The sequence below is a fragment of the Hoplias malabaricus genome, chromosome Y (genome assembly GCF_029633855.1).
Source record: "Hoplias malabaricus isolate fHopMal1 chromosome Y, fHopMal1.hap1, whole genome shotgun sequence".
NCBI classification, from domain to species: domain Eukaryota; kingdom Metazoa; phylum Chordata; class Actinopteri; order Characiformes; family Erythrinidae; genus Hoplias; species Hoplias malabaricus.
In genome coordinates, this window is record NC_089820.1 from 77,885,024 (window position 1) to 77,912,235 (window position 27,212).

Genomic DNA, 27,212 nt, shown 5'->3' on the forward strand with positions numbered 1-27,212 from the left:
TTGCTCATTTAATATAAAAAAAGACACTTATTTAATAGAATATAATGTATAAGATTAAGTCAGATGTGAATTTTTTATTGTGTTATTAATGCAGTGTGTATTCATATATAAACATGAGAATCAATACATTATAATAACCATTTAATTCTGTGGAATTGTTTGAGTATTAAAAGAAATAAACCCTTATTTTACAGGAAGTAAATGCTGTGGTACATTTCTCATTCTAAAATATCCTACAAAAATAATATATTTTTACCACAAACCTTCTTGTTGTTTTCATTTTTAATTCATATTTACCTCAGTGATGTTAGTAAAATTCAATTATACATTTCAGTCTCCCCCACATTCACTCAGTCCTCATAAAATAAGCAGAATCCTTTCTTACAGCTCTTTTTTTACATCCTTTAAATAAAAATAGGTTAAAAGTAACAGAAAATCCTTTAGGTTGCTAGGAGACAACTAATCAAAATACTGTAGGCTAATATAAGCCAAGAGAAATAAACACCCTGATAAAATCACACATTAAAAACTCTCCTTATTTAGTGCTGCTACATAAATATAGCCCTTAACCTCTATAATGTTACAACAAATTAAAAAGCAGTGAAACTTAAATGGATAAGATTTAAGTAACACTTCTGTCATATATTAGAACCAGTGGAAGGGCTGAGGTGTGTGGTGTTTCCGTACGTGGAGAGGACTCAGGGAGTGTTGCTGTGTTTATAGGGAATCGTTGGCATGTGCTGACGATGTTATTGATGATGTATCACATAAAGCTTTAATGGATTGGGGTACAATAACTTAATGTTGTCCTGTGTCTATTTACAGTAATTTCTTGTTTTTTTCTTCTCAAATATAACTGTAATTTCTCTCGTTTTTTTTTATTATTATTATGTTTTCTCATTTTTGTAACCTGTTCTTTGGACTCCATGATTTCCAGGGAGTCGATCAAAGACGCCTACAGCTTTCCTTTCTCTAATCAAATTAGGGCCATTGTAAAGTTTGAGCAAACTGTGTCCAGAACCCATCACAGGAGAGGCCTGCAGCTTTAATTCAGTCTGAATGAATAAACCTTATTTGGCTGAACACTGACACTCAGGGCCTAACAAGATTAAGCAAGTAGACCAAGTGTGGCGATTCACGCTCTGTCTTTTAATATGAGTGTGTGTGTGTGTGTGTGTGTGTGTGTTTGCAGGCTACGTGCGTGTCTAAAACCAGATGCAAGTGCTTACCCCACTCAACCAGTTCAGTGCACTTTGGGCCTATTTAGCGAGCCCACCCAAGAGGAGATCAGTGGGGCTGAACAAGTGTTATTCACCACATTTTCATCTCCTCATTCGCTTTACACACGCTCTCTCAAACACACACACACACTGAATTACAGGATTACAGGACAACTACTAATTTACATAATACATACAACATGCTGTATTTCCATTCCAGTTTGATTCTCGCTCACACTGTCAATTACACTGGAATAATCACAGTCATGACACACAGCGGCCCTTATTCATGGGCTTGGATTTTTACCCTTTTCCCCAGTTCAAGTGACGAGAAACACACACAGTAGAGTTTTTATTTAAACTTTATTGAGATCTGCTTTAAGACAAACATCTAAAATGTAGCTAAAGGCAATGATGCCGGACAGAAAATAGCAATATATATAAATATATAGTCATACACACACACACACGGACACACACACACTCTACTGTTCAGTTACGGAATTTATAAATTTGTGAAAATATACTGAATTTCATAAAAATCGAATATAATCTCCACAAATATTATGTCACAATTAATTCATTTTAATTTCTTAAATATGTTAAAATAAGCAATAAATAGAACGTGTACACACACACACACACACACACACACACACACGGGTTGCATGATATCAGTATCAGCATTGGACAGGTGAGTACTTAAATTTGTATTAAATATCCTCATGTTACTCCTATTATAACAATAATAATCGTCTCTTATTATAATTATTACATTACTCTGTATTGCATTTTAAAAATATATAAACAAGTGTGTAATACTGAATATCAATAGTGACTCTCTGAGCATATGATTCTCACATCACTGCATCCCTAATAACTATAATAATCATATATATATATTACTTACCTGTTCTATTTACTTACCTTTTATAAACAGTAAAGAGGCTTTAACCCTCTAGCCGCCAGTACACGTTTGACCTGATCACATGATCAAATGCTTGATGTTTAAATCAAATGAAATCACACAGTTCACCAGGAATTCATTGTGAGGCGATGTACTGTTCACAAGAACTTTTCACAACGTCCTGGGGTGATTTTCTGAAGCTGTTTTCCTCTCTCGGGGTTGGATCTGAGTCGTCGAACCTCTTTGTACTCGTCCATACACGGAGTGATCTGTTGGAAAGACAAGAACAATACTGGAGTTTAACACTTTACGTCCTGTGTTAGGTGCCCGTCAGGACGGTGAAACATCAGGCAGCAAATCTGCGGAAAACTATCAGCAGTAAATCTGAGTTTTGTTGTGTTGTGGTGGAACAATGTTTAATAAAATGTGTGTGTGTGTGTGTGTGTGTGTGTGTGTGTGTATGTATTTATACCAATGACACTGGGGGGGATTACACTGTTAATGGACCGATGCCTGTCCTTTAAAAGTGCTCCTAAAATCCAGTGATGGCCGGCAGAAATGTAAAAGTGTTTTGAACATGAACCTGAAGCGTATAATATTTCTGTATCGTAGGCTACACCTCTACTTTGTTTTTATCAAACGCAGCGATGAGCTAAAATTATAAAGCCATTTAATTTAGTAACAAACACATCCCATTATTAAATTATTCTTTTATATATGTATTTTTTTTTGGGTCAGTGTGTGTTCAACACTGCAACATCCCATAATATTCAGATGAAGTTAATGACCGGATAATGTACAAAAAAGTGGATATCCACTCACATCTACGGTCCTATACTCACAGAGTGACCTCTGAGCCTCTGGACAGGCACAGGTCACCACACACACACACTCTGTCTGGACCACCACAAACTCTGTCTGTCTCCTCTGTGTGACCTCTTGTTGGTTTGGGGGGTGTCAGGCGGGTGTATGGGGGTCTAGCTGTTCCTCTGGGAGTAAAGTAACATGGCCCATGGGACAACAAAACTAGACACTCAGACACACACACACACACACACTCAAACTCGAGACGGTACTGGGACAGTTGTATGCAAAAGTTTGGGAACCTTTTGCGCAAATCACATTGTTTCTGCAAAGGTTCCTGGACACTTTCTCTGTGGACTTTTACAAAAAATAGAAAAATAGAAGTTAATTTAATAAAGAAAAGTGTTGCTCTGTTGAATCTTTGAATGCAGTATTTAATTTAGAGTGATTTTAGATCACAGTTTGAGTGGTTATGGAAATACAATATAATCCAGGGCCATCTCAGATATATGTTTCTGAAATTATAAAAAAAAAAAAAGTGTTAGTATTTTTCTGGGGAAACACAGCACTTCCTCCTGGATGTGTGTCTTTTATGAACATGATTTAGTTCAAGAGAAAAGAAGATGTAAAGACACCACTACAGCGCTGTATAAGCTCCAGATACATGCGAGCCTTCTCTCTTTGATGGGCCCAGCGTTTTAATCCTCAGTGAAGACAGACCTCACCATCACTGCAGGAGCCTGGCTTTTCTCAGCGTTTGATTAATCACGGAGAATTATTATTAAAACCACACGGACTGCACACATGTGGCCGGAGGAGGAACTGACACCACGGCTGATACTTATTCCAGTTTCACCGAGAGGACCGACATAAATCCGAGGGGAAATCAAGTGCATCATTCTTCAATCAGAAAAACGGATTTTTAACGTATTTTGTCACATTTTTTGCTTATTTTAAAAATGCTTCGTGAAAATAATTCCTTTCACACTTATCCATTCTAAACAGTGAAAGTTTGTTCCTCATAGAACCATTGCCCATTTTGCTGCAGATAAATCAGCACGGTGTAATTCCCCCACTGTAACCTATAGGTGTGTGTAGTTGACACATGAATAATCGATACGGCATCAGAGCGGTACATAAACAAACAGAAGTGTGTGTCACTGCGGTCGCTACAGAAGAGCTGTAAAATAATCTTCTCTCTTTAGATTTATTCACATTAACAGTGGAAATAGAAGTTATGTGCTTTCTTCTTAAAAGGTACCAGTGGAGGGAGTTGTTTCTTTGGACAGTGTTTTACTGAGGTACAGAGTGAATGCAGCTTTTTTTTGTTTAAAAAAATACATCTGTAATATCTACATAGAAGAGAGATTTGTGCTGTAATCAGAGAGAGACTGAGCCAGACAGAAGGCATCTGTAGTGTCTGCTCCATTAATGTGTGTGTGTGTGTGTGTGTGTTGGGGGTTGAAGGGGTATGTGGTCAGTGCAGTAAGAGTGAGCCTAGGGTCTGGGTCTAAGTGTGTAATTGTGTGCGTGTGTGTGAAGGTGAGGGACACTGTGTGTGTGTGTGTGTGTGTGTGTGTGTGTGTGTGTGTGTGAAGGTGAGGGACACTGTGTGTGTGTGTGTGTGTGTGTGTGTGAAGGTGAGGGACACTGTGTGTGTGTGTGTGTGTGTGTGCGCACATGCGTTGGGGGGAGTAAGTTTAGGGTGAAGTTTTTAATTGAAATTCTGGTCTGAAATGTTTTCTTATTCACATTTGTTTGGGTTTATGAAGCTATTATTATTATTATTTCTATCCTACATCAGTATATCTCCTTGCAAAAGTGTGTAAAAATATATATGCAAATGATCTCTCATCTGATTGGCCGCCCTGTATTGTGTCTCCTTCAAAAAGCAGCCCAAACAGAAACACTCCTTACAACTTCACAAAGGGAAGCCCCCAAACATTAACTCTCACTTTGAAAACACACACACACACACACACACACACACACACACACATCAGACAAAACACAAATGAGGCTGAGTTTTACATATTAGTTCCATAATGTGTGTGTATAATTACAGTACTGTGCAAATGTGTTAGACACCAGAGATTATGGGATGTAAAAAGCTATTTATCTGAACAGTAAGAGTTTATTTGCCAAAAACAAACAAACAAACATCAAATAACACCCAACATTAGAATAAAACCAAACCAGTGTGTGATCCTCTGTGTGTGAATGCGTGGGTTTAACTTCAAGCCTCTCCTCGTGGAGTCTGTATTATTTGAGGCTCATCCAGTGCCTAGTTTTAGCGGTGAATAAATAATGATTTTAAATAAAGTGTGCTGTGGATTTACAAATCACATCAAATCAAAGAGAATCTGAACAAAACGGTGTTCTTTAAACTCACTCTCACCTACTGCTTGTATTTACTGTGATTATATACAACTTTATACAAACACCACACTCACTGAGAAGGCATTAGTTTAAATATATTTAATTATCTTCGGAGCCTATGACTTCTGCACAGTTTATATTTGGCATTAAATGATCATCTGTGGAGCGCTGACTGTACTATTGTCTATGAATATGATCTAAACACAGTAACAGAACAATAATAAGAGCGTAGCTTGTCTGTGTTTGTGTCCAGTTTCAAAGAAAGCACCGGGTAAACGGAGTGTGTCTTTTCTGATTTGTGTTTTTAGGGGAAAACTGTGTAAATTTAATCACTTTTTTTTTTAACACAGAAGTGAACACACAACAAAACGCATCCGCCAAAGCCATCATTAGCATCTGCTGCCTGGTTTCCTGATGATATTATCATGCTAAGTGAGCGCACTGTGTAAAGCAGAAGTGCAGAAAGTGAAGAGAAGTTTAGTGTGAGCCTTTTCTATTCTGGGCTTTTTTTGTCGTCGTCTTCTCCACAGCAAACTGATGAAGCCAAGAGACGGAAAGAAAGAGGGGCAGAGTAAAATGGTTAAAAAAAGGAGGACAAAGTGAGTGAGTTCTGTGTGTGAATATGTGTGTGTGTGTGTGTGTGTGTTCTCATTCCTCTCCCAAACCCCCTCCTTCGCCTGGATATTGTGTCTTTCCAACAAAGACGTAGGCCCTCATTAAAAATACATGTCATTGGATCACACCTCGGCTGAATCAAGAGATTGTGGCGAGCTTTAAGAGGCCGTGACTGAGCCGTGAATGGGTGGGCCAGGACAGCCGTGGCAATAGAGTGCAGCCCCCCAGGCTATGGGAACCAGCTCCCAGGGCTAGGGGTCACTGCCTGTCTGTTAGAGCCCAAAAATCCATTCTGGCCAAAACTTTTGAGCAAACAAACCCTGGCCGGAGGAGACTGTTGGTTTGTGTAGAGCAGTGGGCGACACCGAAAACAAGTCTTTTTTCTTGGTTAAATGCTATGAATAATACAGCTTTGTGAGTAACACACTGCAGGGTTCAGTTCCCCACTCAGGTGAGCACCAGTAAGACTGTGGGGTGCCTCCTCAAGCTGGGAACAGAACCCACCCCTAGTTACAGCAAGCCTAACAAGGTCAGAGACCAGGGGTGTCTTTTGTGAATGTGGCCTAATAACACTTATGTGTGTATAAATATTATAAAACGTTTAGGACGTCTTGTACAGGTTAAACTCGAATATTGTTCTAATGCTGCGCGACTCTGGGTCCTGAATTTAAACCCTTACTGTACAGTGCATTGTGTGGAGAGAATTGTGCTGACAGCGGTCCTTCTGCGGGAGCGGTCAGGCCCAGGCTGGACCATGGGCAGAGCTCTGGAGGCCCCAGAGACTGCAGAATGAGGGCGAGCACACGGCGCTCCATCCTCTCTTCTGTACCCACATAACGAGGGCTCTCTGTGATCTGAAGCACCGTTTTAATAGAGCACTTTTCACACGCCTTTTCATTATCTTTTCTTAAAGCATGAAATGAGACCCACAGGGCAAATATGAGAGATGTTACAATGGCACCCAGTGCACAGCGTGTGTGTGTGTGTGTGTGTGTGTGGGGGGGGTGTCTGGCTAAAGACGGTGGTTAGAACACACAGATATGAGCACCCTCTCTTATAGCTTTACCCATATAAAACAGCCTTTGTTTCATGTAAACAGGTTGCTCATCAGCGCATTGATTCATACGCCCTGCTCTGTCAGTGGACGCCCCAGTTTTAGCGCTCTTTGTGATGTCACAATATCCAGTGTGCAGTTTAGCCACACCTCTTCACACTGAAGTTATACAGAGTGTCACATCCTCAGCTACTGAATGTGTTTGAGCATGGCACTGTTTAACCAGCCAATTAGAACAGAGCTCATTTCCATCTTTGTGCTGTCAGTAAAAACACTTCCAAAATGGTGCCTTCAAAGGAACATTGATAATTTTGAGTATAAATAAATGTAAAATATTTTTATTCTACGCAATTCTTGGTATGTTGATCATGAGATTTGAACAGACTGTAAACTGCAGCTGGGATCTATTTATTCATTTATTTATTTATTTATTTATTTACTTATTTATTGTGTTGTAGTCTCAGTAAAGTGTTGCAGCTACAATAATAAAATCAACCTATTAAATTGGAAAAGGTTAGAATGGCTGTGTAAATATGAATACTTTGCGTACTTTTTTTTTTATTTTACTCTTCACACCCCCACGTAAGTTCATAAGAGGAACACAAAAGGAAACAATAAAATACAAGAGCAGCAATAGAGGGACCTGCATCAGTACAGAACCGCTCTCATTCTCCAGCACCGGTGTCTCCTCCCACTCCTGAAATTAGGACCCCAGGGTCCCTGTTCATAGCTGTCTAGTCTGCATGCCTAACAGAAAAGGCAGGTGGCACAGATGCACTGTTCCTCACCCTTATGCCCTCTGCTTCCCAAAATAAGCCTGCAATGTGCAAGCCAAGCCTGGCCCCTATTCTTCACCAGAAGTAAGCAGAAATGACCCAAAGCAGAGCCTCGTAAAGGAAGAGTTCAGCTTTAAAACAGATGTGCGTTCTCCTTCTCCCAAAGTTTAGAAAACTGTGTTTCGTAGCTGCAAAGAGTAAAGAGTAAAGTGTCAGCCCGAATGTTAGTAACACAAAGTTATACAGAGTCAGAGTCCTGCCTTGAGCCCGATGACTTCAGGAAGGTTCTGGCCACTCTCCAACACTGATTAAGATACAGTATCACAGAAGATGAGTGAATGAGTGAATGAATGAATTCTGCCTGTAATTGTAGAGGTCACATGTTAAGCTAAGGCCTGAAATACATTCAGTAACCCTCCAAAGTCGACAAACGCATTCGCAAATCCAAGTCATGTTTTTATTTTTGTGATGATACGGAACAAAAAAAAAAAAAACAAAATCTTTTATTGTCTGTTAAATCTTATCACAATGTAAAGGTTGGAGTCATGTCTGTCTATGTTTTTGTGTAAAACTGACAAAAAAGGACCCTGCAAAAGTGAAAGGAGAATAAACCACACATGAGGCACCCATCATGTCGAAAAAAATAGTTGAGACACGTGAAATGGAGTACAGAGAGTTTGCTGAGGCTGAAGCTGGGGCTGAAGTTTTGGAAAGTAACGCTGAAGATAACGGTGCTCCATTGATTTTCAAAATTCAAGTTTCATATCATCACCTATTCAGTTCAGGGTTGTGATGGGTCCAGAGCCTACCTGGAATCATTGTGCGCAAGGTGGGAATACACCCTGGAGGGGGCGCCAGTCCTTCACAGGGCAACACGCACACACAAACATTCACTCACACCTACGGACACTTTTAAGTCACCAATCCAGCTACCAACGTGTGTTTTTGGACTGTGGGAGGAAACCCATGCAGACACAGGGAGAACACACCACACTCCTCACAGACAGTCACCCGGAGGAAACCCACGCAGACACAGGGAGAACACACCACACTCCTCACAGACAGTCACCCGGAAGAAAACCCACGCAGACACAGAGAGAACACACCACACTTCTCACAGAGAGTCACCCGGAGGAAACCCACACAGACACAGAGAGAACACACCACACTCCTCACAGACAGTCACCCGGAGGAAACCAACACAGACACAGGGAGAACACACCACACTCCTCACAGACAGTCACCCGAAGGAAACCCACGCAGACACAGAGAGAACACACCACAGTCCTCACAAACAGTCAACTGGAGCGGGACTAGAACCCACACCCTTCATGAGTTCTCACTCTGATGTCTTTGGGAAAACTCCCTTATTTTTAATAGCGTATGAAGAACTTTGTAGTGACCACCAAGAATGATTTATTTCCTGGGTTTAAAGCATGTGTGCTGTGATTTCCACCCTTTAACGGCGCCTATCCTTTGGCATATTACGCTTTTGGGAAGTATGGCTTGTAAGGAGTAGTAGGAAAACATACAATATCAAGACTGGGTCAGAAAAAGAGAGCGAAGGAGAGAGAGAGATGGACAGAGTGAGTGACAGGAGGTAGGAGGTTAAACCCTGCCGGCTATTGTGGTGCCCCAGCTGAGCGGACATTTTGTTGACATGGCGATAAGGTTTTAAGCAGTGGGCGGGAGGCTGGCCGGACCGGCCTGGAGAAAAGAAGAAGAAGGGGGAGAAGTTTGAGGAAAGAGAGAGAGAGAGAGAGAGGGAGAGCATAAAAGTGGCATTACTAAGCTTGATTTCATTGAGCGCTGAGACGATTAAAACCTACAGAGAGAGAAGCAGAGGCAGCGAGCGCGTCGAAGAAAAGGAGAGAAAGGGGGTTTGGTGCAGGGACAGGTCTATTGAGCTTGTTTTGGCAGGGGGGTGTGCGGGGAGACGGAGGGAGGGGATTCTTTTTCTGCTGAGTAAATGAAGCTTAAAGTGAAGGGTATAAAGGAATCTAAGCCAACAAGTTCAAGCGCACCTCTTTCCCCCCTATTCAGGCTAACCCTTCCTGCGCCAGCGCCGGTGAGGTAATGGCCTTCCCTCTTAAAGGGGTAATGGCGGCCACTCCGTTTAACATCAAGTGCATTTACAGTGGAGGGTCTACTCATGTTTAATAGCGGCGTGTATTATTGGTCAAAAGCGCTTTCAACGGCCATTAATTCGGTACCTCTCTCAAGGGGTGTGTTTGTTTCGCAGCGAGTGGAGTGACCAAGCCCGGAGACCTGGTTCGGGTCGTCTCTGCCCATAAATATTCACTAGTTTCTCAATTACTCCGTTAGTACCTTCACTCTTAAAAAGGAACCTTCCGGAATGGTTCTTGGGGGAACTCTAAGTGGTTCTTCTGTGACATCTTTTCAAGCATTTCCACCATTACCTGTGAGGGGCGTGCGGACAGCCTCGCCCAGATCAAGACTGGCGCCGAATCCACCGAATGAAGATGAACCGTGGGGATCTCACGGGCGAGTGAAAAAATCCCGTGCTGTTGTGGAGCAGCTTATCAAAATGATCTGTTACTCTCATCTCTGAGTCAAAGGGACTAGAGGGACGTGGACTGTCAAAAAGTTGCTGAGAGGGACAGTGTAAGAGCGAGGAAGAGAATAAAAAGGACGGAGGAAGCGAAGCTGCCAAAAATATCCCCCAACAAGAGATGCCATGGAGCGCAGCAGCCTGAGGAAGGCTGTCGAGAAAATCGCTGCGAGCGTCCCATTGTTTCTGAATAAATAACCAACATCTTTTCCTTTTAGCATCCATTGTTTTTGTCCACCGTCGTTTCTGCACCAATCGGGAACAATGTTTGTCACTGCGATCTACGTCTTCGTCTCCCATCTTTCCTGAGGCACCAAATCAGTAAGACAAAGCGTCTATCGGCGGGCGCTTTGGTCTAAACAACCGTAGAACTTTGCGCCAGACACAAAAGAGCTCGAGCGTGTCAATCAGGCAGCCGTTGTGGGAAGTGGAAAACAGAAAAGGGGACAAGCCGAAGAATTACGGCAGCCAGTAACCATGGGAAGTGTTTGCACTGTGAGCAGAGGATGGACTACACGTCTGGACCCTTTGATATTACTGGAGAAGAGGGGGAGGTGCGGTGGTACCATGGCCTTCCAGCAGGACCTTCATAAAAGAAGCGTGAAGTTAGGCAAATATGGTCCTCTGAGTGATTATTAAACGGCCGGGCTCATTTACATTCCAGCCCAGACAGGCAGGGCCTGGGCCAGCCATGCAGACGAGGACCCCCCCCCTCTCTCTTTGACCTTGACCTCTGGGGTTCTACTTCACCTGCTGCAGAGGCATTCAGGGTGCTGTACCCGGGCCATAGACTTCCTTAGCGTTCCCACGGCCTGAAACCGCCACCTCCTCCTCCAGCATCACTCACGGAGAATGTTCTAGGACTTGATATTTATGTTTTCCGAGTCGTCCAGACTGGCATTGTCTGGAAGGGTAGGTCCAGCAGCCCCCAACAAGATTTATATTCTAGACTTAGACAAACTGGATGAACTCCTGCTACGGCTGCTTCATGAAATACGGATGTCCGCAATTAGGTGTGACCGGCGATCTGAGGAGGATGGTGGCGTCATTTCAGAGGACAAAGAAAGACCAGTTAACATTCTGTTTGTTCAGTCCAGGTTTGCTAAGAATGTACCCAATTCATCTGCACCAGAGCTCAAAGGCTATTTCAGGCTCACGGACAGAAGGGGACACTTATACTTGGTTATGTCTACTAGAGGAGAGTCATAGGCCTGACACTAGCCTTGTCCTGTACATCCAGCTCTTGGATCCAGGTTCCAGGTCGGGGTTTTAAAATGGCCGACTGGTATGACACAACGCAATGGCCTGGTTTAGTGTCATAGAGGTCAGCCATTTTAAAATCCCAGGCTAGATTATGGATACAGCTCTGCTGTAGAGGAATAGGCTTCAAATGGTGTTGAATTGGACACCAGTTACCATTTGGTATTTTTGCTCTTGGGCTCCACCTCCTGTTTCAGAGCATAATTCCCTTTACAGCACTGTCCTGAAATTAAAGGATAGGTTGTCTACCCTCCTCCAAAAGTTACAGATGCTTTATTCTCCTTATTACAGGTCTGTGAAGAATCACAATGAATTTGAAGCTATAATTTTAAAGTAAAAACAACACTGCCTGTTGTTCCTTTGTGCTACAACAGCTGGAATAAAATCAATGTACAGTAGCTCATTGGTCTACTCCGGTTGCTAATTGCTTGTGCTACTCACAGATGCAGGCATTTGAAAAGCAACTCTTTGCTGGAACTCATGGCCACTGTGTGGCTCGAGATTTTGCTCAGCTGAACACACACACACACACACACACACACAGATGTGAACAATGCAGATGAATCATTTCTGGCACGTAAAGGGTCAACTCTGCATCTCTCTCTGACTTCCTGTTCCAGCATGGACATGATTGGCTAGGGCCTTTTGCTTTCTTTTGCTTTCTGCTTTGTGCGGTGGGGGGTGGGGGTGGTACAGTGGCTTTGTGCCATTGGTATCACCTTATTGTACCAGCAAGCAACTGAGGAACCATGTCCAAGCTGCCCGAGGTGCTGCAGGGTTTTCTGCCAGCGAAGCCTCAGAATGCTAAAGTGGCCGTTGGTTGTGGCGTCATGCGTTTATTCAGCAGCGTTATTATTTGGGGTGGGGTTGTGTATGTGTGTGTGTGTGTGTGTCTGTGTTGGTTGAAGTGGGGGAACCGTCGACGTGTCATCGCATCTGTTTAGGCTGAATGACATATGTGCAGTCAGGGTAGGCTGCATATGCAAATCAGCCTCTCACGTAGACACATACGCGGAGCCAGACACTATTCTTTCCCAGTTTACCCCCCCCCCCTTCCAAAACACACACACACACACATTTTAATGGGTTCCATTCTGTCCCAGACAGACAGACCTCCCCCAGCACCCCCATCCCTCATAGACGAACCCCAAGAAATCCTCATGTTCAAGTGCAAACCCACCCATTGCTCCCCCAGACCCTTCAACCCCCCCCCCCCCTCAATGGCAACACATACACAGCCAAGACCAGACAAGCAACATGCAAGCGCCATTTCGCCGCTGTTGTGTCTGTACTGTGCCCCTCCAGCTCCACCGTCTGCTTTATGCTTAGCTGCCATAACGCCAGTGGATAACAAAGGTGGGGCCATTCAAATAAAAGCACCACCTAATGACGGTGCTCATTTAAATACGAGACGCTAAACGGAGCTATAGCCAGCGTCTCAAGCCCAAGACGTCTGAAACAGGCGATGATTTGTGCTGTAAGCAAACGATCTGACAGCACACAACGAGCAGTTTAAGAGTTTGCTTTAGTCTCAGCTAGCGCTTGATGTCCAGAGAGCTCGTCAAACAACGAATGCACAGCTAATCCGTTATTTTAGTGAGGGCTGAGAAATGAAGATGATGTCCTAGATTTTTGACATCTACAGATCTAAAAATAGGACCTTTGTGTCAGATTTAGACGCTGCGTTTCCAAAAGCACAGGAAATGAAATGTTTGCCACCTGCCGTTGGAAAATTGGGTAAAAATGTTGCTAAAGGAGCTCTGGGTGTTCTTTGACAGGGAATATATTTACATCCCTATCGCGACACAAAAGGCAATGCGGGTTGTGCTTTGTCGCTGCCAGTCATATTCACACCCACCTACACACACACACACACACAGACACACAGTGTCAACCAGCACACTAGCACTAGTCAGGTAGTGCATTCTCCTCAAAGCTGAACACAGTCTGTTGTAATTAGATTCTAAAATCTGCTGCAGTGTGAACACACCAGAGGTATTGTTAACAAATCTGAATCTGAGCTCTCTCTCTCTCTCTCTCTCTCTGATAGCCAGCTGATCACTTACTGTACCAAAGCCTCACATCAATTATAGCACATGCCAAAGTTAGCATCAATGGAATCATAAATAATGTATAAAGCCTACACCATGGCACTGATCTGTCCTCACAATAGGAGATCTGAAACCAACTAAACCCTCTACCGCATGGCACATGTCCCCCACAACGGGCATGCCACACACACACATACACAGATGTGTCCGACGACACACTCGCTGAGCAAATCTAGCAAGCCGTGTGCATTGTGATGAAGTAATTATGGTCTGTCTGCCTGGGAGACAGTCATGGGTTGCCCCCCCAGACCTCCCTCCTTGTCTTTACAGTGAGAGATTTGCATACAGGGGGCCAGTCGTCGCCGAAGCTGTCTCGCTAACTCGCAGCCTACGTCCCATATGGCAGTGCTAGCATAGCGTCGTCCTAGCACTGCTGACAGCTTTAAAACATGGCTAATGCGGGGCATAAAAGATTAGAGGCAAGAGAGAGAGAAAGAGAGTAGAAATGTACCGAGAGAAAGGGAAAGAGAGGAGGGTTAGAAGGAAGGGGGGGAGGCGCCAAGGCGGCGTTCTTTTCTCCACATGCCCCCGTCGAGCGATGTGCATGCTTCGACTCAGTGTTCACAAGTGATTAGCTGTGTTCCCAGACCCTGCTAAGTAAATCAAGGATATGCAAATGCAATTAGACCACATTTGCATATGGCTAACGGTCGCACAGATGGCAAGCGGTTAAAAAAAAGGTACCGCCATCTTTGGGAGGGGAAGGGCCAGTCAGCAGTTGCGTCGGCCATTTTGTCTGTGGCTGTGCCAGCCAGATGCTTGTCCCGCGCCAGCAGGACAACGCTGGCCAGACTGGCATTGCCAGACACCCAATAACACTCTTAATTTAACACAAGCTCTATTACAATACAACAAAGAGCCAAGGACCGTTGTAGGTTGCTGTAAGAGAACAAATCTGCAGGAGTGACGTTGGGTACGACTGCATTCCTTTATCAGATTTAGCAAGTCACTCTTTGTTCATTTGCAAAATGTATATTTAATGTACACACACACACACACACACACATATATATATATATATATATATACACAGTTTGTTAGTGCTGATAATGTGTATAATTTGTTCCAGGTCACAGAGGAACAGCTCATTCCAACAGTAATGGTTGGAGCACATCACTGCACAGAACACATTTCCACTGCTCCACAGCCCTCTGCTTTATACCACTATAGTCCACATCTGCTATTGTGAATGGTCAAACAGAGCATCCCATTTTACACACTCGCGATTGTTAAGCTGGTACATGTGAATGATTCAATTGCTCAGAATTCACATATAAAGGGTTTAAACAAAGAACTAACTCAAATGTAGTGTCACGCAAACTGTATAGACTCACCTTGCTGAAAATATGTAGTGGCCTTTATTTGAGTTCGCTGATTTCACACCACTTCTGCCGGCCGCACTTCTCTGATGGACACAGCTATGTCCACACTGTCCCATTGCTGGACTGGCTGTGGCTGTTGTTCTTGTGTGAAAATTGGGTGATACCGATGAGAGCGAGGTGGTCATTGTGGCTGAAGGATGGCAGTGTGTTAGCCTTTCTGCTGCGGAGGAGTGTTAGCACAGGAAAGTGCTTTCTTCTTTCAAGTCTTTGCCACTGAATGGACAATGAGACACTCGGGGGAGGAAGTTCATCGTTGTACAAACATATTTGAATAATTTCTCTCTTGTGCTATGAGAGTGGGAGGAGGCAGAGCTGAAGGTAGAGAGAGAGAGAGAGAGAGAGAGAGAGAGAGAGAGAGAGAGAGAGAGAGAGAGAGAGAGAAACTAGCAAAGACCTTTTGGCATCTTCAGGAGAAATAATTGAGGCCTTTTTGGGTGGTAGAGAGCTGCTCCAAAATAACATGCCCTCAAGGTAAACCTCACACATACACATTGTTAAGTGTGTAGGAGTTGGGAGAGATCTTTGCTAACATGCTTTGCTAGTGCATGTGTGTGTGTTTGAGAGAGAGAAAGAGAGAGAGAGAGAGAGAGAGAGAGAGAGAGAGAGAGAGAGAGAGAGAGAGAAAACATAAATGTGTATTAGCATGGTAGCATGTATGAGAGAGTGCAAAACTGCATGTACGATTAGCTTATGGAGACAGAAAAAAGCAAATGTGTATAGATGTTAGCTTGTTAGCATGTATGGCTGTGTGTGTGTGTGTGTGTGAGAGAGAGAGAGAGAGAGAGAGAGAAAGAGAGCTGAAATGTATATTAGCACGTTAACTTGTGAGACCGCTTGTTTGTGTGTGCTTGTGTGTGTTTGCGTGAGGTCATTTGGCTCGCGGCTGGGGGGCTAGCTTGGGTGATCCTGCATCAGTCTCTCTTTCCTCATATTGATTTCTCTCTGGGCTCCAGAGTTGCTGCTGACCGAGGGGGGGTTCAGGCTACCTCTCAGGCCCATGACGGCTCACCCTGGCTGGCCTTAGTGCGCTAGCTCACTCCCCAGGCTGGAAAGAGGAGGAAGATAGCAGGAGAGCCCCCCGGCGATCACAATCTGAGTCGGACAACTCCGAGTTCATCCATCTATCGCTATCCATCCTTCATCTCACACCTCCCACTCCCTCGCTCCTCTCTTTTTGCTCTGCAGAACAAAAAGGAAAACAAAGAAAAAGAGAGAAGGATTTAGAGATATGTTCAACAATGTATAGCTTCATGTACAGGATCATACTTAAAGATTAGCTATAATTTAGCTGAAATACAATAAAAATCATGTGCAATTCTATTTATAAGCATTTACCTAATTAAATTCAAAATGGCTGCTACTGTCTTTATTAATGTCTATGAAAGCATTATTCAAACAATGGCTACAACCTTATAAAACTTAACACTGTTTGAACAGTGTTATAATTTAAGTTTACAGTTTTCATAATGCCAATTAGCCTAAGCTTACAGTTATTATTAGCTACATTAGTCTTGTAGCAAAATCAAGAGACACAAGAAGGACACTAAACATGTCCTGGCTGATGGACTACATTTAGTTTCAAGGTAGTCTTTTTATTTTTTGTTTTCCCCCAAATTGGTACAATAGGGAATCATTCAGGATGGTTGCTACAGGTTTTAGTTATGTAGTTTACATTTCTCTACTTCTGCACAGTGATGGAAACCACGTAAATGAGTCTTTTTGAAATTACTTAATAACTGGGCACCAGTTGAGGTCAGTATGACAATGAATAGAATTTAAATGGTTGCTAATCAGCATAAGTTTAAAGTACAGTTGAATCTCTACCTACGAACTTGATCCATTCCGTGACGTGGTTCGTAAGTGGAAAAGTTAGTTTCTCGAGTCAATTTTCCCCATTTAAAATAATGGAAAAGCAATTAATGTGTTCCAGCCCCCACCCCGAAAGTCACCCTTTTTGCACTGATATATGTTTACAACACTCTCAAATTAGTAAAAATGTAGCATGTAGCGTTACTAAAAATAAAAGAGAAATACAGTGGTAACTGTAATAAAAAAGAAATAAAAAAGTTATAAGTGGTTACACATCGCTACCTTGAAGACGTGACGACTGGCTGGAGGAGTAACACGGGCACTGGCTGTATGACGGGAGGGGGGGGGTGGAATAACGGAGAGTAGGCGGGTGAATGTGGGGAGACGAAGCGTAGATACGGCTTAACCTAGCACGAATTTCGATGTCTGCTATTTACGCTAATGCTAAATTGCTAAAGCTACAATTTGCTAATCTTAAAAGCTCACTCAAGTCTGGGCGCTGGGAGACTCGCCTATTGGGGTCAGTGGCCATTTCCCGCCGTCGGCTCGGTGGAGGCCCGGGTTCGTTTCTAGAGTCATGGTTCGTTGGTGGAGGCAAAAAAATTCAAATGCCCGGTTCGTATCTTGGAAAGTTCATTAGTAGAGGTGTTCGTTAGTAGAGGTTCCACTGTACTTGATTGGTAGGGTATCATTCATTATATAATGCAAACTTAGAATGCCCAACATACATTGGTTTATTGACCATATACTGGGCCCAGTAGAGTCCACAGGGATGTAAATACAGACGTTTAAAATGGCTGCCACTGTTTTTAATTATACAGGGTATGTATCCTGGATATGTTTGAGTAGAAATATAAAAATAATGCCAGAAACCACACCAGAAAGTCTATCAGAGCTTATTTAACAACTTGACACAATTTAGTGAAAGTCTTTTTTGGAATGCAGAACAATGCTAATTAATATTAGCTTTCCATTACTTGTAGCTCAGTCATAAACTAAAGCTGCACAACTCACTTGGCTTAGTACCTACACTTATGGGGAAATTATGTAATTCCCCAAACTACATACCAAGCCATAGGTAGTGTTGAGTATTTTATGCTAAGCACTTTCATGCACACTGTGTTATGTGGGAGCATGTGGCTGAAGGGGGGTTTGGTGCGAGCTGGGTGTTTCAGACACAATAACTCCATTCACGGGGTTCAGACATGGGTGTTAACTCTCTGTCCATGTGGGACAATGGAGCTCGCTAACATTCACACTTCCCTCACCCCACTGTTAGCTTAGGCCTAGCGCCTGTCCAGCCTTGAGGAAAGCAGCTCTATTGTACTAAGTGTGGATGGATGGCTGGGATGGAGGGACGGATGAAGGGTGGGAGGGAAGCCCTGGAGGTGAATGGAAGAGTGGGGTGAAAAGCAGGGTTGGGGGGGGGGGTGGTGTTGGTCTGTCTGCCAGTGAAAAGGGGGCTAGTTTTTGGCCCATGGCTTTGGACTTGCCTTGGAAGGACAAGGGGAGGAGAGAAAGTTGTAAATATTATGAGTCAGGATCGTAAGAGGAGAGAGTGGAGTGCTATGAACATCACTGTTAGAAACTAGGTTTTTAGGCTGTTATAAAAAGTTTTCAATTACATTGATCTTAGTTAAATGCAGTTCTGTAATAATATGAGCATAAACATGTATCAGGAAGCACCAAGAATCCAATAATCTTGAACTGTTTGAAGATTCCAAGTTAAATTTTTTTGATAGAAAAGGGCTTGAGGGGCGCTGAAGCTTTCCACTTTGCTGTTGCTTTTGTTACTTTGCTGCTCATTAATTTTTATAGGTCTTCACAAGAACTGTCCAAAAACTTTCCAAACATCTGCAAGAGCAAGATTTCTACAAGAGCAGCATACAGCACACGAGCATCTGGGCCCCAGGCTGCATCAATACGGATGGTGTAAAGGGTCAAAAAAAACAAACTACTTCTTATAGGTTACATTCTTAACTTTCACAGCGCTCATTAAAATACAAACCTAATTTCATTGGCCGCAATATCAGGTGTTATTTGGGTTTTATTGCCTTTAAATGAACATTTTTTGGCCATGATAGTGAAGTCTTTGATCTTGGTATGAATTCTGAAGACTTGTGTGTTATCAGAATGCGCAGTAAGCCTGGTAGAGCACTTGACAAGGGGAAAACAGGGTGGGGAATGAGGGAGTGATAGAAGAAATGAGAGACAGAGAGAGAGAGGGGTGGGGTGGGGGTTGGAGTTTTCAGGTGTGTGAGATGAAGTAGGTGTGAAGCAAGAGTCCTGCAGGGCCTCTGGCTCTCTGTTTCATGCTGGAGCTGAAGTAAAATGAGTGAGGAGTGCGAGACATCTATCTCTGATAGCATCTAGAGGATACAGGCCTGATAACGCCAGAGAGCGAGAGAGGACAGGAAAGAATTCTGAGAGAGAGAGAGAGAGAGAGAGAGAGAGAGAGAATAGTAGTGGGAGATCAAGGTATACATGATAAGGAAGTAACCCACAGGTTCTAGCTTTTAAAGATGTACTCTGGCATATCTCCCAGATCTGTATCATACAGTCAGTTACCACAGGTAATAAGTTCAATGTGTTTCCCTGTGCTTTGTGGAGGCACAGGAAGGAGACCTTGCTATAGGTTGGTAGGTGTAGCATGGTTGTTAACACCGCTGCCCTTCATTTTACACACAGGGTTCAATTCCCAGCTCGGGCAGGAAAACCCAGGACACTTTGAGAACGAGTCTTACTGAAACTGTAAATAACGGTCAATATTAGCGTCTGCAAAATGTCATGCAGATATTACACATCAAAATGCAAATGTTTAAAGGCCCCTGCTCATGGCATGTTTTGTTGATTTCAGTGTAAATAGGTTAAGACCTACTCTACAGAGAACAAACTCATATGCAGCAATTCTCTGAGGATCTGAACGTACAGGTTTTTTTCTGACTTTCATGTATTTGCAATAAATGAAAGGAGCCAATTTTTTCTCACTTTTCCTTTTGTGTATTATCATGCTCCACACACACACACACACACACACACACACATTTTAAATACAGCATTCAAAACCTCATATGTCTAAGGCGTCCAAACTTGTAGCAGAAGCCTATGGGAAGAAGCTGAAACTGTGAAACTGTTTTTTTTTTAGATAAAGCTTTGTAATCCTTCTGTGGACAACTGCATTAACATTTCAGCATCTCTTCACTTTAAACAGAACATGGCAACCTTGCAGGTGGCCAACTCACTCCCAGTGCACTCTCTCTCTCTCTCTCTCTCTCTCTCTCTCTCTCTCTCTCTCTCTCTCTCTCCCTCTCTCTCTCTCTCACACACACACACTACTCTCTACCCTAACTGCTCTTTATTTGTTTCCCCTCTGGTTAACTCCAACAATTTGTCACCATAGCAACCTCCCCTCCTCTCCTCTGCATCCCTCACACCGGGCCAACCTCAGGGAGAGGGAGAGAGAGAGAAACAGGAACAAATGATCAAAACAAATGTGTGTGTGTGTGTGTGTGTGTGTGAGAGAGAGAGAGAGAGAGAGAGAGAGAGAGAGAAAGTATTTTGAGGTACTGATATTTGCTGATGTAAGTATACACTGAGATATACACTTAAAGCAGGTGGTCAAAACCCAAGACGTATCAGAGTTTCAGAATTTCTGAGTCCAGCCTGTGAGCTATTTTTAGAGCATAATGAACGCAGTGATCTCTTTAAAGTTTAAAGTTTTTTTGGTAGGTGAAAAGCAGGCGGTTAAGTAGGTTAAAGCAAATAAAAGATGTAACTAATACTACAGTAAGAAATCCCCAATAGGAAGACTGGAGACTGGTTGTACCAATTAAATTATAGGCTCCTTAATTATCTTAAAGAGGGCTGTGAAAGTTAAAGAGGCCTAAAATCATTCACTGAATGCCTGAGATTTTATCCAGTTGAGGGTCGCAGTGGGTCTGGAGTTTACCCGGCACAAGGCAGGAACACACCCTGGAGGAGTGTGTCAGTCCTTCGCAGGGCGACACACACTCACACATTCACTCATACACACGTAGGCGGATAGTGTTGAGTAGCCAATCCATCTACCAATGTGTGCTTTTGGACTGTAGGAGGAAACCCACACGGACATGGGGAAAACACTCCAAACTCCCAGGACCCTGGAGCTGTGTAACAGCAACAACACTCCCTGTTTTTGAAGGCCCAAACTCACTGTATGTAAAGCACTAAGTTACTGTGGTAGAATTCACAGTGGTAGTGTTTTATGTTATCGCTCTCTCTCACTCTCTCTTTCCTGATTCTATAACCTCACTGGCATGATAGTGCCAAGCTTCACACACACACACACACACACACACACACACACACACACACACACACACACACACACACAGACAGACAAAGAGAGAGAGTGAGAGAGAGAGGCTATTGATCGAGGAGCTGCAAACAGAAAAGAGCTTAGAGCCACTGTTCTCTACTTTAACACTATGTTCCCTACACCATCACCACCACCTAAACATTTCATAACCCCAACAGTACAGCAGCAGCAGTGTTCTGGCCTGGGTTCAGGCCTCATCTGAGACCATGGCCGGTGTGGAGGTTGGTCACGTCCAGTTACTATACACTCTGTCAGGACTCTGTAGGCCAGTCAAGTTCTCCCACACCAAACTTCCTCATCTTTGTCTTCATTGACCTTGCTTTGTGCACTGGTGCACAGTCATGTTGGCTTAGAAAGGGTTCATCCTCAAACTGTTCCCACAAAATTGGGAGCATGAAATTATCCAAAATCTCTTGGTATGCTGAAGCATTAAGAGTTCCTTTCACTGGAACTAAGGCTGAGCCAAACTCCAACACCATAATCCCCCCTCCAACAAAATTTACACTCGGCAAAATCCCGTCAGACAAATGCTGTTCTCCGGGTAACAGCCAAACCCAGACTCATCCATTGAAATGGCAGACGGAGAATCATGATCCGTCAAACCAGAGAACATGTCTCCAATGCTCTAGAGTCCAGTGGCGGCGTGTTTTACACCACTGCATCCGACATTTTACATTGCGCTTGGTGGCTTGGATGCAGCTGCTGGGCCATGGAAACACATGCCATGTAGCTCTCTACGAACAGTGCTTGAGCTAGTCGAAGGCCACGCGAAGTTTGGAGGTCTGTAGAGATAGACTCAAGGCAACTTCTGCGCACTATGTGCCTCAGCATCTGCTGGCCCCACTCTGTCATTATATGTGGCCTACCACTTTGTAGCTGAGTTACTGTTGTTCCCACATGCTTCCACATTGTTATAATATCACTGATAGTTGACTGTGAAATATTTAGTAGCAAGAAAATTTCACAACTGGTACCAGGCTGGAATTCCCTGCGACCGACCCATTTATTCACAAATGTTTGTAGAAGGAGTCTGCATGCCTTGGTGCTTGGTCTTTTACACCTGTCGTCATGGAAGCGATTGGAACCTGAATTCAATATATATTTATTTTTATATGGTCGCTCTTGTTCTTTGGACAGTGAGGATATACTGCAAGGTTCACAAGTGAGATATTCCACATGTTCCTTGCAGAATAAACATTTTTTTTACAATGCCCCTTTGTTTGACCATTGCCACAAGAACGAAAGCTGGTGGAGAGTGGGAATCACCTGCGCCAGTTAAAAAAAGTTACTAGCATCTCATCTCGTGCTTCTTTTCTCCTTCAAAAGACACAGAGAGAGAGAGAGAGAGAGAGAGAGAGAGAGAGAGAGAGAGAGAGAAAGAAACAGAGAGCGAGAGAAGGCCATTGAAGCCATACGGCAATTCTCTGGACGCCTGAACGGTCTATACATTCCCGCACAAAGCAGGCACTGATTGGCACTAAGCATCCTCGCATTGAACTAATTAGAGGGAGTCCTCTGCTATTCTTCATTTCCATTTGAATCCGAGGGAGAAAAAGGGAAGAAAGAGGGAGGGAAAGGGGGGCAACACGCTGATTTGTATTTGCTCAAAGGACGGGGTCTTGTGTCTTTGAGTTTTCCAGGAACATAAAGAAGGGTAAACAAGGCATGGGGGAGCTAATTGAGCGTGACGCAGCTAGTGGGGGCACCCTGGTGAAAAGAGGGCTAGCGGACGCTAGCGCTGCCCAAGGCCCTGCTTTGGCGCTAATGACCGCTGCGTTATGCTAATAATGCTAATGTGGAAGAAGCGGCGGATCCGAGAGGGACGGAAAAGCTCCTTTTACTTTCACGAGCATGTTTGCGAGGCACCTTTGATATCGCGCTCTCGTAACTCACCACCCTGACAGAACAAAGCTATAAACCTGGCAGATAAAGAGCGAGAGGAAGCTGTTGTTTCATAAGTTACAGCTGCTGATGCTTCCCCTGTGGACTGTATGGGAGAGAGCTAGTATCACCGGCTTAGAATTCATTAGTGTTCATTAGGATGCTGGGCATAGTGCCAGATAATATGCAATCACTAATAACAATACAGACAGCACGCTATTTTTCCAACAGACTGCTTGGTGCTGTGGCTAAATCCACGAGTGTAACCCTCCAGTTCAATGATGGATGGGACAACTGTGGATACATAAGCAGCAAACTGACAAAAGCAAAAGTGGAATACGTTAAATGCCAGTGATTAAAGAGGGAATCCATATTTGCGCGTCCTCGATTGTATGTTCTTCTAAACTTGAGTTTATAAATAAATAAACTGAAGATAATAAATGCATTCTGTTTAGGCTTCTCACAGTGATAACAAAACATATTTTTAATGAAAAATAATGATATAGGGTCAAATTGAGGTTAATCAGATTAATGTAATTAATCGCAAATAACTTCTCAAAGTAATATAATGAATAACAGCTAATAACTAATAATCATCTGACAGTTTTTCTGGATTTCTGAATATTTCTTCCATGTTCAAAGAAGTGGGAATACTCCAACACCAACCCCCACCCCCATTCCTTGTGTCCCTCGCACACACACAAACACACACTCATACCATCAGTTGGCCCCCCATTATGGACATAGATCAGAGATCTTATTGAATGTTCAGCAGAAAGACATTCCAGCTAAGTTGCTATGTGTTCCATTAACAACACCCCTACACACACACACACACACACACACACACACACACACACAGACTTGTTCTTGACTCTGAGACAGTCCATGTGCAAGGCCAAGTGTAGCCAGGCTAGTGGATGTTAATGTCACTCACTGTCTCTTTGTTTTCAGGGACTAGTTTGTATCAATATCAATAATATGAATTATTAAGTGTTCTGTAGTCCGGTACTTTTCAGATTAATTGAATGATCACAAGCAAAACAAGTAACAATTGATCTGAGGGTCTGTTTCCCATTGTCAGAGACCAGAAAGAAATCTCATTAATATCATTATATTTATTGAGAAGGTGAATTGTACCTTTATTTTTAATTTTTCAAATTACACAACGATGACATCTGAAACACTTAGAATGAGCTAACAACGTAGACACCATCACATCAGCTCCACCATTACTTATACTGTGATTTTAGTGAAATTACTAATGATTTATTGATTGTTAATAACATTTTTATTACGTGTTTGTGTCTTTAGTGAATTTATTACTAATGTGTTTGTTAATGTCTACATTTTATTATTATTATTATTATTACTTTAACATTACATTTCAATGTATTTTCAATTTATTTTTTATTGCAGTGGATGTGTTAATAGTGAATTTATCATTGATTTTGTGTTTTTAATGAGTGTGTTATTCATTTTTTTCTGTATGTAAATTTGTTACAAGTGTTTGTGTTATAGGTGTGTGGTTTTAGATCGTCTACCGTCGTACCACCACTAAAGATCCAGACAGAGTAGATACGGAAAAAGCGTTTAATCATAATAAGCTAAGAGTGAGCGTACATTTAAACTGATTTTTTAAAATGAGAAATCGTGGCAGCCCTCTCTTCAAAATCCCACACTCCTCTGACCCACTTTTGGGATCCTCTGGTTACCGAAGGACCTTTCAGTAAAAGGAAATGAGACATGAGTTTGAGAAGATCTCAGAAGGTACAAAGAACCTCAATATAATATAAATGCTTCAAACTAAATGTATAGATTTTTCGAGAAGCATTTGGAACCCTTTAAAATAATCAGCGTAATTATGGCGTAATGTGGCCTAGTTGTCTAAGAAAGGGGCAGGTGTCCGTCAGTGTACGTTCTAGACATTCTGTGTGTGTGTGTCTAGCTCTGTCTCTCTCTCAGACAGCTCGTTAATTTGCACGCGGTGGATATTTTCTGTGCTCTATGTATATATTAGCTGTGTGACGTGACCCTTACAGACGGAGCGACTGTTTGGTGTCTGGCCGGGCGTGGGAAAAAGGGCTCCCCTCTTTTCACAGCTGCCTCTCGCTCTGCACCCCACCAGAGGAGGCCCACCAAAAAAGAGCCCCCTCCTCAGACCCCTGGACCCCCACCCTCCACTACCACGCTCCTCATCCTTCACCCCCCCCCCCTCCTCCATTCAGTCTCCAGTCTGCTCCCTTTCAAACCCCCCCCCCCCCCCCACCTCCTTCCTCATCGCCCTTCATAAATACATCTCATTATTCAAGCTCTAGTTTGCATAGAAATGTTAAAGAGGCCCAGCCTCAGTGTTTCTCTTTCCCCCAACAGACCAAACACACGCATTTACACTAGTGTGGGTTACTCTAGATATTCTACACCATCTCAGCTGGAGATGTGTGTGTGTGTGTATGATAAATATACGGTAAACACAGTGTATTGGTGTAAAACTGCATTCCAAACACACCTGTTGTTTACAGTCATGTGTAACGCTTGTTCATTTCTGTGATGACAAAATAATCATGTTTTGGAAAGTTAGGTTTAACTCAATTATGAAATGTGTGTTTTGGAAAGAATTAACAGAAAAAGTACATAACTTTCCATATTTATTAATGTTTGAGACTCTCACTATTTACACGTTATTTATTTGCATTTTAGTAAACGCTTCAAAAACCCAGATAACTTCAAAGGAGAAGCAAATGTGATCTGTTTATCTGTCAGTGTCTGTTTATAAATACTACACTTAAAAATCTAACTGAATATTTTGATCTTTTATATCTTTTTTATCTTTTTAATAAATGACTGACTTGTAGTTAATAGTAACTCAGCTGTAAGAGAGAATCTGGAGCAGGGTGGGGGTAAGACTGGGTCTCAGTGTTTCCTCAGTGACACATTAGAAACGTTTTTTTAATATTGACATTTATTTATTACTTGTCGTATTTATTTTTAAATAATGTGTCATCTGTTCCTCAAACAAAGGTAAAAACATCTGTTTGTATTTGGAACAGACTTTAAATAAACTACAAGCTAAGCACAAATTAGTTTATTATTGTGAGGTCTCAGATGACTATGAATCTAAGCTGAAATCAGCTGTTTGTGTTTATTATTGTGCCCCCCCCCAGCCATCTCCTCATTCTCCACATTCATTTATAGAGGTTCACCTGCTACCAGACCACTTTATGTGAAACAGCATTTACACTTGAATTTATATCCTGTGAATCCCTCCAATCTGAGATTTACTGAGCACTTACCGTCTGAATTTATACCACCTTTGTTTAGTCTGAGTTTACACCCTCTGAGTTTAGACAACCCAAATACCTTCAGTCTGAATTTCTACCATCCGTAATTACATCTGAATACACACTGTCTGAATTTACTACGGTTAAAATGTAATACGATATTTCACTGTCTGTCTGTTTCCACAATATGAATTTACACCATCTGCATTTCTACAAGCTGCACTGACATCATCTGAATGTAATCTAGAGGGTAAATGCATATTCTTTGGTACAATAAAGGCTCCAAAATCATTGGTTTAAACAGTATACTAAATAAATAATAGTATTTTATAGGTTTAGTGCCATTACATTATGTGCAGTCTCCTCAGAGAACTATCTATTGGAGCTCCTTACGATTCCTGTACAGTTTCATTTCTGTAAACAGACACATGATCTCCAGCGAGGGCAGGTACAGGTGTTGTATGTTTAGCGCTTGATAAATGACACTTCAGCTCATCACAGATATCCTGGGTCTGGCTCCTTGATTCGAAAGGATATGGTGCCAGTGTTTAACACTTAGCTTTGAATACAGAAATCACTCCAAACAAAGAGAAAATCAAGCATGTCCACAATGGACAGAGACCTCCAGCACCATGATTAACTCTACTACAACGTCTTTATAGAATACATCTAATAAATATAACCCTGTGACCTCAGTGTCTCACAACAATACATCGTCTTAAAACTAAAGAGAGGAGCTGTAGCTAATAATAAAGCGATGTAGCTATGGCTTTACAGTATGTTGTGGTGGTTTCTGTCTCATAT

At 42.6% G+C, this 27,212-nt stretch overlaps 1 long non-coding RNA gene across 2 annotated transcripts in view; it reads right to left on the reverse strand.

The window, feature by feature from the left end:
- Positions 1–1,689: 1,689 nt before the first annotated feature.
- The window catches only part of LOC136679705 (uncharacterized), a 35,735-nt gene continuing 10,212 nt past the window's right edge, over positions 1,690–27,212 (reverse strand). For both annotated transcript variants that reach the window (XR_010796571.1, XR_010796572.1), the window contains exons 3-4: positions 15,033–16,259; positions 1,690–2,396 (exon numbers count right to left, since the gene is read on the reverse strand). This is a non-coding gene — a long non-coding RNA (uncharacterized lncRNA). The remainder of the gene's footprint in view (positions 2,397–15,032; positions 16,260–27,212) is intronic.